A 12,506-nucleotide genomic window follows, 5' to 3' on the forward strand; every position below is an offset into this window, starting at 1 on the left:
TAATGATAGTTGGGGGAAAGTGGAACTGGTGATTGAGTGGATGACTGTGCTAAGGGAGGCTGCACTGGGGACACTGGAGACTGCACTGGGGACACTGGAGACTGCACTGGGGACACTGGAGACTGCACTGGGGACACTGGAGACTGCACTGGGGAAAGCAGAGCTGCAGGAGGCTGCACTGGGGACACTGGAGACTGCACTGGGGAAAGCTGAGCTGCAGGGGACTGCACTAGAGACTGCAGTGACGGTTGTGGTGAGAGTGGAGTTGGTGGTTGAGTAGACGACTGAGCTAAAGTCAACTGAGGAGGTAACTGAGTGGCAGACTGAACTGAGGGAGACTGAAGTGATGGTAGGGGTGAAAACGGAGCTTGTGGTGGAGTTAACGACTGTGCTAGCGGGGACACAGGAGACGGAGCTAGCGCTTCTGGCTGGGCAGCTAAGTGAAAAAACACAGCCCCGGAATAAACAGTCCCACAGTCAGGAAACTCCTGATTGTCCCTTCCACTCACCACAGCTAGCAACTCAGAAGTCTCGGGGTCCGGCTGTGGCGGTGGGTGTCGGCGGTGGGAACGCCGTTTCTTTTTTGATGATGGCTCTGACGGGCCGAGCAGCTCCACGTCCGGCCCTTCAGGCAGGTGGGCAGTAGGAGCTGGGGGATGAAGGTGGAGCTCATTTAGGATTAAATCCTGTTCGAGTGGGTGGAGCGCACTGAATAGCCAAGGAAGACCAGAGATTAAACGCTGTAGTCTGGTTTCCACAGCACGGCGAAATTCCTTCCCCTCATGTTCGAGCCACAGATGCAGGAGTCTTTCCACGGAGTAGATTATGTCCAGACGCAGTTCTTCTGGTGGGTTGAGTGCTGCTGGGTCCATGTCTGGTCGCGCCGTACTGTCATGAATCGCTGTGCGGCAGGCAGGAGTTGGACCCAAAATGCAGGACTCACAGACTCGGGGAGGTAAACTCAAAACACAGCTTTATTTGCTGGCAGGGAAAAAACAGCCAAACTAAACTGGGAACAACAAACTAAGCACTCACAGAGAGACACAGGGAGATCCACACAGCATGAGGGACGACGCGACACCGACTCAGAGAAACACAGAGTTTAAATACACTGGGAAGTAACGAGGGGAATGAGACACAGGAGGAGGGCACAGCTGGGAGAAATCAGGACTGACGAGACAAGCGAAGCAGGACACATTCACATAAGACACAGACCATCAAAGTAAAACAGGAAGTATCATACAGAGACGCACACTTGACACAGTGGAGACAGCAACTAAGAAACACAGAGACATAAACCATAAGGCAGAGGACTCTAAGAACCGAGAGACACAGAGGGGAACTCAAACATGCAGACACAGACTACACAGAACAGAGGGGACACAGAGAAACATGAAGGGCAAGGGATCGAAACTAGAAACCATAGAATAACTCACACAAGTACAATATTACAAACATCACAAGGAACTAAAAACGTTGGGTCAGGGGACCCAGGACCATGACAACATTAGAACAAGAAAAAAAAGCACTGTCAAAGAATATCTATATACATGAAATATTACAGTCCTGACGGGAAACATCTGCACCTGGTTTGGGAACAGCACCAAGCAGGACAAACAAGATCTGCAAAGAGTGGTGCGCTCGGCCGAACACATCATTCAATCAGAGCTTCCTGACCTGCTGTCCGTTTACACTAAGCGGTGCAAGACTAACGCCAGGGAGATTATGATGGACCTCTCCCATCCCAACAATGGACTCTTCTCACTGTTGAGGTCTGGGAAGCGCTTCCACTCCCTTAAGCCCAAAATAGAGAGAATGAGGAGGAGCTTCTTCCCCCAAGCTATTCGGGCCCTAAACCAGGTGTAGGACTGAACTCGCCCACACACATCACATCACTGTAGGACTGGACGCTTTCACACGCATCTCCACACGCACTCTAGTTTTTCCTTTTGCACACTTGTTATGATTTATAATTAATTTTTATTAATAATTTCTTATGCAAACTGTTATTTGCACATCTTACTGTAAATTTCTGAGTTAAATCTGTAAATATTACTGTCAGTTCTGGTCGGGCATTGCACAGCAATAAGCATTTCACCTCATGTTATTCTGTGTTTGGTTGTGTGTGTGACAAATAAAATTTGAATTTGTGTAAACTGTGGCTCTACTGTTTACACATTTGTCTAACAAACAAGTTGCCACATTATTAACACTTTCTGTTGTAGCTAGTTATTAATATTATATAACCATTATCACTGTTTATAACTTGCACACTACCTCAATATTAATTAAGCAGTAATAAATTGCTTTTAACATATTATCCCCATATGTTCATTCTTTGTGTTAATTAGTTCACACTCTAGCATCTTTTCACATTTATTTAAGATTTCACAAAACAAGTATTTCAGATTATTTTTTTTTTTTAAATAAATAACTTTCATCATCAAAAATACACAAGGATATAACAAATACAAAAAAAATGACACATACAAATAATATAATTGTTACAGAAGAAGAACGTTATGGAAGTAAAAAATGAATTTTGGGTAACATGAAGCATTTTTTTTGTAGGCTCTATTTTTAAACTGACCTCACTCTGGCCAGAAAAATGAAGAAACACATTTTAGATAATACTAGATGTTTAAATTCTTACTCATATAAAGTAAGAATTTAAACATCGTGTTTTAGGTTCCAACAGCTCATTTCATCCAAATGACAGATGAAAATTTCCTTTTCACCAAAGATTCTGCCACTGTGGTTCTGAAGTATGAGAGTAAATAATCTGTCAGTTTAAACTATACTCATAAGCACCTTGTGCACATGAGTACAGTTTTATTAACCCTCATCCTATACAGAACGTTTGATATCATTGCAGCCAGGATATATTGTTCCAGACAGTATTCTTCCTGTTTTTAGTTCTATGAACAAATGATCTTTAAAAAGAAGTTTATGTTTATTTTTAGTCTTTTTGTCAGCTGCCTTTTTGATTTCCTTTGTCTTCAGGATTGAAAGGATCTAGTTCAGGAGAGGGAGTCAGTGAGAAGCCCACTGCAGCTGACCTGGTTTGTCCTTATGAATGAGGTGCTAGGAGAGAGCTCTTCAACTAGGCCTCCTGTCCTAATTGTTTCTATCCCCAAGGACACTGCACGGCCAAAAGGTCAGCCGGTTCTCCTTTTGTCTTTTGCCTGGCTACAAATATCATAGCTGAGCCAGTTTTTTTTAATATTTTTAATCTTTCTATACAACAGAACACTTTAGCAGGGATGTGGAGGTGCACCTTTGTACTCCCCCTATGGAAAGGTGGTGGTTCTTCCATGACTAATAACTACTGGCCAATTTCCAAACTTTGTGTCGTACCTAAGGTTCTTGAAAGGCTGGTAAATAATCAACTTAAAAATTATCTGTATTAAAATAGTATTTTATCTCCTTTCCAATCTGGTTTTAGAAAACTGCACAGTACTGTAACTGCCTCCCTAAAAGTTCTCAGTGAAGCCCTGGACGCAAAGATCTACTCTGCAGCTCTTTTTATATGATCCATCAAAAGCGTTTGACACTGTTGACCATGGCACTTTATGCCAACGATTACTGGAAATAGGCCTTTCAAACCAGGCAGTTGGCTGTTTCTCTAATTATCTGTCAGGTTTCTGAAAGTGTGCTTATTTACAGTAATTCAAGATAAACGGTGCAAATTAATCACAGTGAGTGATCTCTCCTTGTGATGATTCCCAGCTCCCGTGCAGTGACTTCTCACCATGGTCCGTGGTGACAAAACAACTTACAGCTATGTCTATGTAAAATGGTGCGCAGCTCCTTCCACACGTTTCTGTAATTCACCTGGAAACAATAAGACACTGCAGTAAGTACTCTTATCACAACGACTTTCACCTGACGAGCTGGAGTACTGACTGTGTACAACAACGATCCAGCATCGTCTGTAGCTCAGCTACTCTGTTTGATAGTGATCCCTTGCCAAGGCTAAACAGCATCAGGCGAGTGTGATTACTACACGGGTGTGGCTGGCTCCAAGGCAAGAAAACTATCCAGGCCTAGTGTTGCACCAAAACGTGAACATCGCCATACACACACAAACTTGCACAGAGGAAAGTAGACAACACAAATCCAAATACATGGCAGCTCGACTGGCAAGGACTGGCGGACCACGACATTATCTTTCGTACTGTAAGCAGTGCGTACAGCTCAGTGGTCTCTCTTCCAGTTTTTAAATGTCTCTAATGGAGTGCCACAGGGTTCTCTCCTGGGGCCTACTTTATTTACTATTTATGTCAATGGGGGAAATCAAGATGCATCTGTCCATTTTTATGCAGATGATACAATTATTTATTTTCGAGTTGGTTTTTAAACAAGAGCAAGCTTTTGACAGTATTCAGTCTCAATCTCAGTCAGCTTAGACTGGTTTTAAATGCAGAAAAATACAAACTCATGATGTTCTCAAAAGAAAAAGGGTGCCAGCAGTATTTCCTTCTCTAGTATCTGCTGCAGGCATTTCCATTGAAACTGTAGCCTCCTACAAATACCTAGGTGTTGTAATTGATGTCAATCTTTTCTTAAAGCCACAGATTGACTATCTGTGAAAGAAACTGAGGCTGAAGTTCGGGTTCATTTTCAGAAACAGATCATGTTTCTCACCACAAGTAAAAAAAATTTTTTTTACCCCTCCAGAATTACAGTGACATAATTTACATGAATACCTCTGCTCACTCTCTTTATCTGTTGGATTCTGTCATGGAGCATTAATATTTATAACTGGCTGTAGACCTTTAACACACTACTGTACTGTATATGCTCTGGTTGACTGGGCCTCTGGGCAGGATGTTTCATTGGTATCACTTTATCTATAAATCTATTTCTGGTTTACCTCCCTCATATTTATCAGAGTACATGTTACGCAAACATTTCTGTCATAGATTGCAGCCTCAGGACATCATTACATTCAGAGCTTGAGAAGAAGCCATTCTCCTTTTCTGTCCCGTCTTCATGAAATACATTGCAGAAGGATTTGAAGCTCGCTCAAATGATTTCACTTGCAGATTTCAAAAGACGTACAAATGATTTTGTGAAATCATCACTGGGAACTTGTTTTTGTCTGTGTACACAAGACAAATTGAGCTATTTTATTGTATCTGTTATTTTTGTAGTTTTAATATGTTTGTCTGGAAAAAATCTCTCTTTTAAAGAAGACACTGAGCTGCAATGGGACTGCTTGTATAAATAAAGGTTTAAAAAAAAAACAGCAGGGAAAGCATGGATAGATTATTTTCAACACAGATTAAGCTGTGTTCTTATAAACTAATTTAAAATTAAATTAAATTAAAAGTTCAAGAAGTTATTTTAACTTCTAACTGATGTTTAATGAATAAACAGATTTACACAAATGGTATTTTGCATCAGTGTGTTTATTTACAGTATTTGTTTATTGCTTATTATTTGCTAAGTAATCTGTTAGCTAACTAGAAACATTTTTAATGGCTGATTGCTGAATGAGAAGGAAATGGAATTCTAACAAAAAAAATCCCAAGAATAAAAAGCTTTGAATTTTAATAGAATAGCAAACCTGATATTTGCCCTAACAGGAAGTCTGGTTTTGGTAAGCACAGGGTGGTCACACAGGGTGGGCTGCAGAGAGTGTTTGGGATGCTTCTTTCCATTGTCCACTGCCACATCACATAGATGGATTCAGAGAAGTGCAAAGATAAAAGATGGTGGATACAAAATATTACTACTATAATATAAAACAAGGAACTCTTCAACAAAAACAACAAAAAAAAGGTTAACAAAGCACTGTGAAAAAACAGGAATCCTAGATTTATATATTTTTTGCTTACCTGCCTGTTAATAGTAGTGACGGTGTGGTGGTTGGTCATTACTTACATCAGATACCAAGGTGTGGTGCATCTGTTTGCAGGAAGATGGCCTCGAACCTGGTCTTCATCATTCCAAAAGCATGCTGGATTCTAGAGTGTGTCCTGGAACGATGGCTGTTGAAGTGATGGGCTCCACTGCAGAGGTGTGGCCTGGTTAAGTTGAAGGTGGAGAACAACATAAACATTTTTTATTATTATGGTATGAGGTGGGTTATTTTAAAAAATCAACACATTTGAGACCTAAGAGGGTTAACCCCCCACCCCCCCAAAAATAAAAATAAATAAAAATTAAAAAGAAACAGAAAAATTAACAGAAAACAAGCAAACTTTCGGGCTACATTTTTACAGTTTTTTCCACTTCTCTGTACTTTGCAATTTCAGGGTTGCCAGTCGACAGAGGCTATTCTGATGTAAGGGCAGTGACTGGTGGTGACAGAGCTGAAGGCTAGACAGCCTGCTGCTGTGGGTCATTTCATTTCATTTTTTATTTTGTTTCACACATGATACAGCAGTAGTTCATTTCCTACACACAACCTTCCTTTCAATTAAAGTAACACTGTTTCCATGCATGAAAAGGAGCAGGAAGAAGAATAAATTTATAGCTCGAGAGTATGAAGGAAAGTTCCTGAATGATTGAGTAAATTGATACCACTGACTGGCCCCCACGCGCGGCTGACCAAAATCCAATTGAACTCTTAATGAAACTTGAATTAAAAAGGAAATGGATATATTTTTAGTTTGTTACAGTGTCAGAAACGAGATGACTCTATGTTAGGGGGGTCCTATTCCTCTGCGGGGCAACCTGCATATGGCCAATAAAGCATTCATTCAATTCAATTCAATTCAACCTCCTATGAACTCTTTCATGGCATGCATTTTTAATTTCGCTTTGATATTTGGGCTGATTGGGACCCGATGAATGTAAAAACTAAGACACTTTACCAGATTCTTGTTTCTTTTTCTTTTTTTTTTTTGCCTGTCCCGTTTGGCTCTTTTGCCATCAGAATTATTGTCTAAAGGCAAAGAAAGATACCCAACGGATTTACTTTACCAAATTGACCATCCCAGCCTTGCCATAATGGTCCATTTGATTCACCTTTTATTGTTTATTTTATTTTCACTTGCTGAATACGGGACAGACTTGACTGGAGGAAAGAAGGGGAGAAAGAAAGAGGGAAAGAGAAACAGCTGAGAAGAGGGATGGGGGAGAAGGGCAAAAAGCAAAAACCAACAGAATAAGCAGGGGGGAAAAAAATGCATATATCGATCACCTGGATCACCTGTTGAAAAAGAAAAAAGAAAACAAGCAGAAGAGAGCAAGAGTAATAGAATAAACAACATCACAATGATATATGGGAATATGACAGTAAATACTAAATATTAAACATTATTGTGCAGCACGTAAGATCGACAGCACACAGTGTGCTTTGAGGTAGGAGCCAAAAAGGGTGTAGTTTGTGGGTGTGATCACCCGTGTGTACACCTGTGAGCATGGACGAGCTTGTTTTTTTAAAAGGTTCCTTCATGTAATGATCTGCTAGAGGGTATGGGGGGGCCACTGCCCCGTCCTCCAGGGCATGAAGCAGGTATGGAGGAGATCAAAACTCCAGACATCCAGAGGCCCCCAGAACACAAGAGACCAAGGAAGACCAACAGAGGGGCAGCCGCGCCACTGTCCCAGAAAGAGCTGAGGAGAGTCCCAGATGAGGGCTCACTCAGCAGCCGCGGAGCAGAAGCCAGGGGGAGTTGCAGTGACGCGCCCGTGAGCTCCACCGGCAGCCAGCTGTGCCTGAGTGACCGAGCCCCAGGCCGAGAGGCTGGGGGCACCCCACCTCCGAAGTGGCCCGAGCGAGCCCCAGGCTCCAGGCCCCGATAAGCGGCCGCCAAGGAGTGAGCCGGTGTGTACCTGGACGCCCATCCCCAGACACAAAGAACCACCAACGCACCGATGTCTGAGGGAGTCCGCCACTGGCAGGGGAAGTGGTGGTGGGGGGAGATAGACCTCCAAACCTTGGAGGGCCTGAGATGTCCCCAGAGAGGTGGCGTCTGATACCCAACCTGACATATAGACAAAGACATACAGGCATACACAGATACAAACATCCATTCCCACCCTCATGCTCTCATATGCACTTACTCCACACTCAACCAACGTGGAGACAGACATAAAGAGACGCTGTACGCACGATCACACTCCCCAAGCGTACTCTACGAACTGGGTCTAGGTACCCTTGCCCCTGGAGGGGGGAACTGCAGCCAGACCCAGGTAGTGTTACCCTTTTCCCTGCGGTGGGGGGAGGCAGACCGCCCCGACTCCGCAGCAGCAGGGAGGCCCCACACTCCAGACCGCAGTCGGACGGCCAACTCCTCCTCCTAGCCCCCCCGCTCCAGCAGGCCGCAGAGAATGGGGGTGAGAGAAGACTCCAAACCTCCCTCCACCCGCTCATTGTAGTGTTGATGCATGTGTGTTCTAAGGTGCATTTAAAACCCAGGAGGGCATGGAGCTACCTGCCAGAGAGCAGCAGGTAGGCGCATAGCCCCTCCTGCTAGCCCTCAATGTCTATGTGTATTTAAAATTGAGAGGTGGGCAACGACGCCAAGGGTGAGGTGTACACACTGATGGTCTTTTGGAGTCCGTGTAGCGTGCCCACCCCCAAGATCCTATATGTATGTGTAATGAGAGTGTGAGTAATGTGAATGTCTAAGTTGTGGGATAAAATTGAGGCAGAGGCAGCCAGAAGGGGACAGAGGGGGAGGGGGGGTAGCCTCCTCTGCACCCTGGTGACATACCCCTACTCCAAGGCCCTGCATGTGTGGGTGGTTGTGGTGGAGCGGGAAGAGGGAGGCAGCTGAAGATGGGGAGGGAAGGAAGGGAGGGGCAAGTGACCCCTCCCTGGGGCCAGCTCCCCAGTTGAAGAGTCCCCCAGGTGGCTCGACGCACCGGCGGCACCCTGCTCCAGGGCTGAGCCCTCATGCACCCACCCGCCCACAACACCCGGCAACACACCAACCAGGACCCAAGCCCCCGAGGCCCGGCCAGGGCCCCAGCCCAGAGACGGAGCGCCCCCAGAACCTCACGCCCATCCCGGACCCACCCAGGGGCAGCCAGGCTACCAGGTCAGTAACCCACGTCCGTCAGCACAGACCCTCCCCTAGCCCCGCTGCACGCAGCCGCGAGGAAACAGTCACCTGAGAGCCAACAGAACCCCTAATCGGACATGACCGCTACCCCGGGTTGAGCCCCCCAAGGAAGATGCCTCCAGGGAACCCCCAGACGCCCTAAGCCTATCCCTACCCCCACACCAATCACAACAGTGAAGGCAGGACCAAACTAAGAACCCCCCACCCCCACTAGGTGATGGAGCTGATCAAAGGAGCCCAGAGCAATTGATCTGATGTGGTGGCAGAGGCTGTATCAAGATTAATGTGATCTAATGGATAATTTCTATATTGGTTAGAATTAAGATTATTTTTATTTTTCCAGTTCATGAGGACTGTTTTCTTGGCTATGCATAGGGCAGTGAAAACCATATGGGCTATATTATTTTCTGAAGTGACAATATCTAAGCTGCCCAACAAACACACTAAGGGGGAAGTTGGAATGTTACATTTCAGACACTTTGATAAGTCTTCACATATCTCGCGCCAAAACTTCTGAACTGGTGGACAGAACCAAAGAGCGTGGATATAATTGTCCGGTGAATTGGTTTGGCAGTGGGAGCAGGTGTTGGTAGACGTAAAGCCCATCTTGAACATCCGATGACCTGTATAGTGCACTCTATGTAATATTTTGTATTGAATTAATTGAAGACTGGGATTTCTAATTAGATGAAAGGTTTTTAAGCAAATCTGAGACCAGAAGTTTAGGTCTAAGTTAACTGATAAATCCGCTTCCCATTTTGCAATAGGAAGTGATATTGATTCATCTGTTTTAGAAAGCATTCTGTATATTTTGGATAGTAATTTGGGGGTTTTAAGAGTAAGAAATTGAACCACACTTGGTGGTGTTTGTAGTTCAACTTGACCCGGTCTAAATTTCTTTTTTACTATGGATTTAATTTGTTGATTCTTGTTTCTAAGAAAAATGAGAGCCATATATGAGGATATTTGTTTTAACATTTGATAAAACAGAAACAGTACAATGCCCTCATAAGTGGATAGCAGGCCCTTGTAGAGTAAAATACTGTATTTTGGTCTAGACCAGCGGTCCGCATCCCCCGGGCCTCCGAGTTGTTTGGTACCGGGCCGTGAGAGTTGAGGCTCAGGTGTGAAATGTATGGTTTTCAGGGTTTTTATCGGTTTTCAGCGTTATTCTGTTATCGTTTATATCGTTTTCTCGGTTTTCCTTGGTCTTTTCACGTGTGTTATGAATAAATTTTCTTTTTTTCGGTACCAGTACTAGTTTTATTTTGTTGTATTTATCCGCGACACCTTAAAGGCCGGTCCATGAAAATATTGTCGGGCATAAACCGGTCCGTGGCCCAAAAAAGGTTGGGGACCGCTGGTCTAGACAACCAAAAATGTGATGTACACATATGTGGTCGGCAGGTCCTAGGAGGTTAAAGACATGAACAGCGTTGTATTTAAAAAGTTCTGCATTTCTTCTTTACCGAAAGATAGATCAGGTGAGTGACTTGTGTCTGTGCAGCTGACAGACTAGCTCATAGTAGCTCATGTAATATTATCAGTATCAAATAAAACGATGTTAAAGATTTTGCTATTTCTTGTTCTACATAAATACTTCTTGTTTATAATGATTATAACAACCTTAGTGAAGTACAGTATTTAAATGACACAAACTTTCAAAAATGAGGATCAGTAATAAAAAACAGATTAAAAAACAAACAAACAGATTAATGAATTTCATATTTGTTGTATTTCTGTTCAGCTCCACAGTGAAAACTGAGGTGAAATAGAAATGATGCACCTTGAATTGATCAGGAGCAATAGCACTTTTTATGGTTGGAGCCTCTGTGCTTACTTGATACAGTTGTAGTAGTAGGTACAGCAGTAGTTAAGTAGAAACAACTTATGGAAGCAGAAAATTGGAATATCAATATATCGATAATATTATCGATGTAAAATATTAAAATGTAATATAATACCATTCCTAATCCAAATGAATGACCTTATTGATGTACAGGATATAAATCACACTAAGCTAAAGACTTTAAGCAGAATCAGTAGTGTTTAGAAATACATTTTTAAAAAGTTAAAATAAATAAATAAATGACTCACTGCTATGACTGAGGTCACCTCATTTTCTTTGTTCATGACATCCTCATATTCCTTACTTTCAAACTCCAGTTCTGTCCCTGGAAGCATTCTTGCTGAAAGGTTACAGTGTTACATATTTACTCTTACAGTACATAACGTGTTCAGTCAACAGCAAGTGATGGCATTATTTGAAATGGCCATGTACTGAAGGGCACAGAGACGTCACAATTCAGTCCGTATGTTGAAGGAGCGCCCTCTCATGGCCAGAAGCTTCCAAAAACCCTTTTCTCTTTCTCTCTAACTGTAGTGGAAATGGCATCACAGTCTGAAATCAAATACAGCCACATTTTAGTTTTCTGGATTCATTCATAGTGAGAGCTGTACTTTATTTAAGTTCATGGATGTACAGTCCCTTTCTATGCAAAACAAGTGAATGAATATTTTAAAAACCAGTATGGCATACTGAGAAAGGATTAATAGTTTTGGCACTTTAGGAAACACGTTTATCCACTTTGAGTCTGAAAGACATACAAATATGAAACTGCAGATGGTCAGCTTAGCAAAAACACCAAGATAAGATAAGATAAGATAAGATAAGATAAGATAAGATAAGATAAGATAAGATAAGATAAGATAAGATAAGATAAGATAAGATAAGATAAGATAAGATAGGATACTTTTATTAGTCCCACAAGGGGAAATTTCATGTTAAGGCTGCCGACCTATTGCACGCAATGGCGGCGCCATCTTACCCTCCGATCATACATACATTATACAAAAAGATCACATGGGGAAGACAGGTCAGAGAGGTATAACAATGGAAAAAGCACCACATGAGGAAAGATAAGGAGAAAAAAAAAACTCCCCCCAGACTGAGCTCCAACATGGAGATCAGTTTGAGAACAGAAAAAAAACACCTGCACATAGCACATGAAAAAACTCTTAATACACCAAAGAAACACATGACAAGCAACAGGGATGGGTAAAGGGTGAGAGACAGCCAGTGTAGACAGTACATCCGGGCCTGCAGCCAATGCGATGGTCTCCTTGATCCACCGTCAGTATTGGAAGGGAATAAGCGTCGAAGGCGTTTGGAGGGGGAGGGGGGATGAGTGTACATCTGCATGTGTATATATGTCTGTGTGTGTGTGTGTGTGTGTGTGTGTGTGTGTGTGTGTGTATGTCCAGAGTTCAGCTGAGACAGTGTCCTTCGCCCTGCCAGGCTAAGTAAACAGTCTTCCAGCCAACCCGGGTGGCCTTGCATTGAATGGGAAGAACAGTCTAAACACAGTCCGTATCAGGGTGTTGTTGTTCAGCTCCAGCCTTGAGACCGCAGCTGGCGCCGAAGGGGAAATGATGGTGGTTTTTACTTTAGTGCGAACAACTCATAAGAATTTCAAAGTTGTT

At 43.1% G+C, this 12,506-nt stretch overlaps 1 long non-coding RNA gene across 1 annotated transcript; it reads right to left on the minus strand.

The window, feature by feature from the left end:
- Nucleotides 1-2,550: 2,550 nt before the first annotated feature.
- LOC147305344 (uncharacterized) lies at nucleotides 2,551-5,990 on the minus strand. Its single transcript, XR_015126728.1, has 3 exons — nucleotides 5,890-5,990; nucleotides 5,573-5,672; nucleotides 2,551-3,834 (listed from the first exon to the last, which is right to left on the minus strand). It is a non-coding gene; the product is annotated as an uncharacterized LOC147305344 (long non-coding RNA).
- Nucleotides 5,991-12,506: the final 6,516 nt, after the last annotated feature.

The sequence above is a fragment of the Aulonocara sp. 'chitande type north' Nkhata Bay genome, linkage group LG20 (assembly GCF_057382095.1).
Source record: "Aulonocara sp. 'chitande type north' Nkhata Bay isolate Kocher_YH1m ecotype deep benthic linkage group LG20, A_spYH_male_GT1.1, whole genome shotgun sequence".
In the NCBI taxonomy this organism is placed as follows: Eukaryota; Metazoa; Chordata; class Actinopteri; order Cichliformes; family Cichlidae; genus Aulonocara; species Aulonocara sp. 'chitande type north' Nkhata Bay.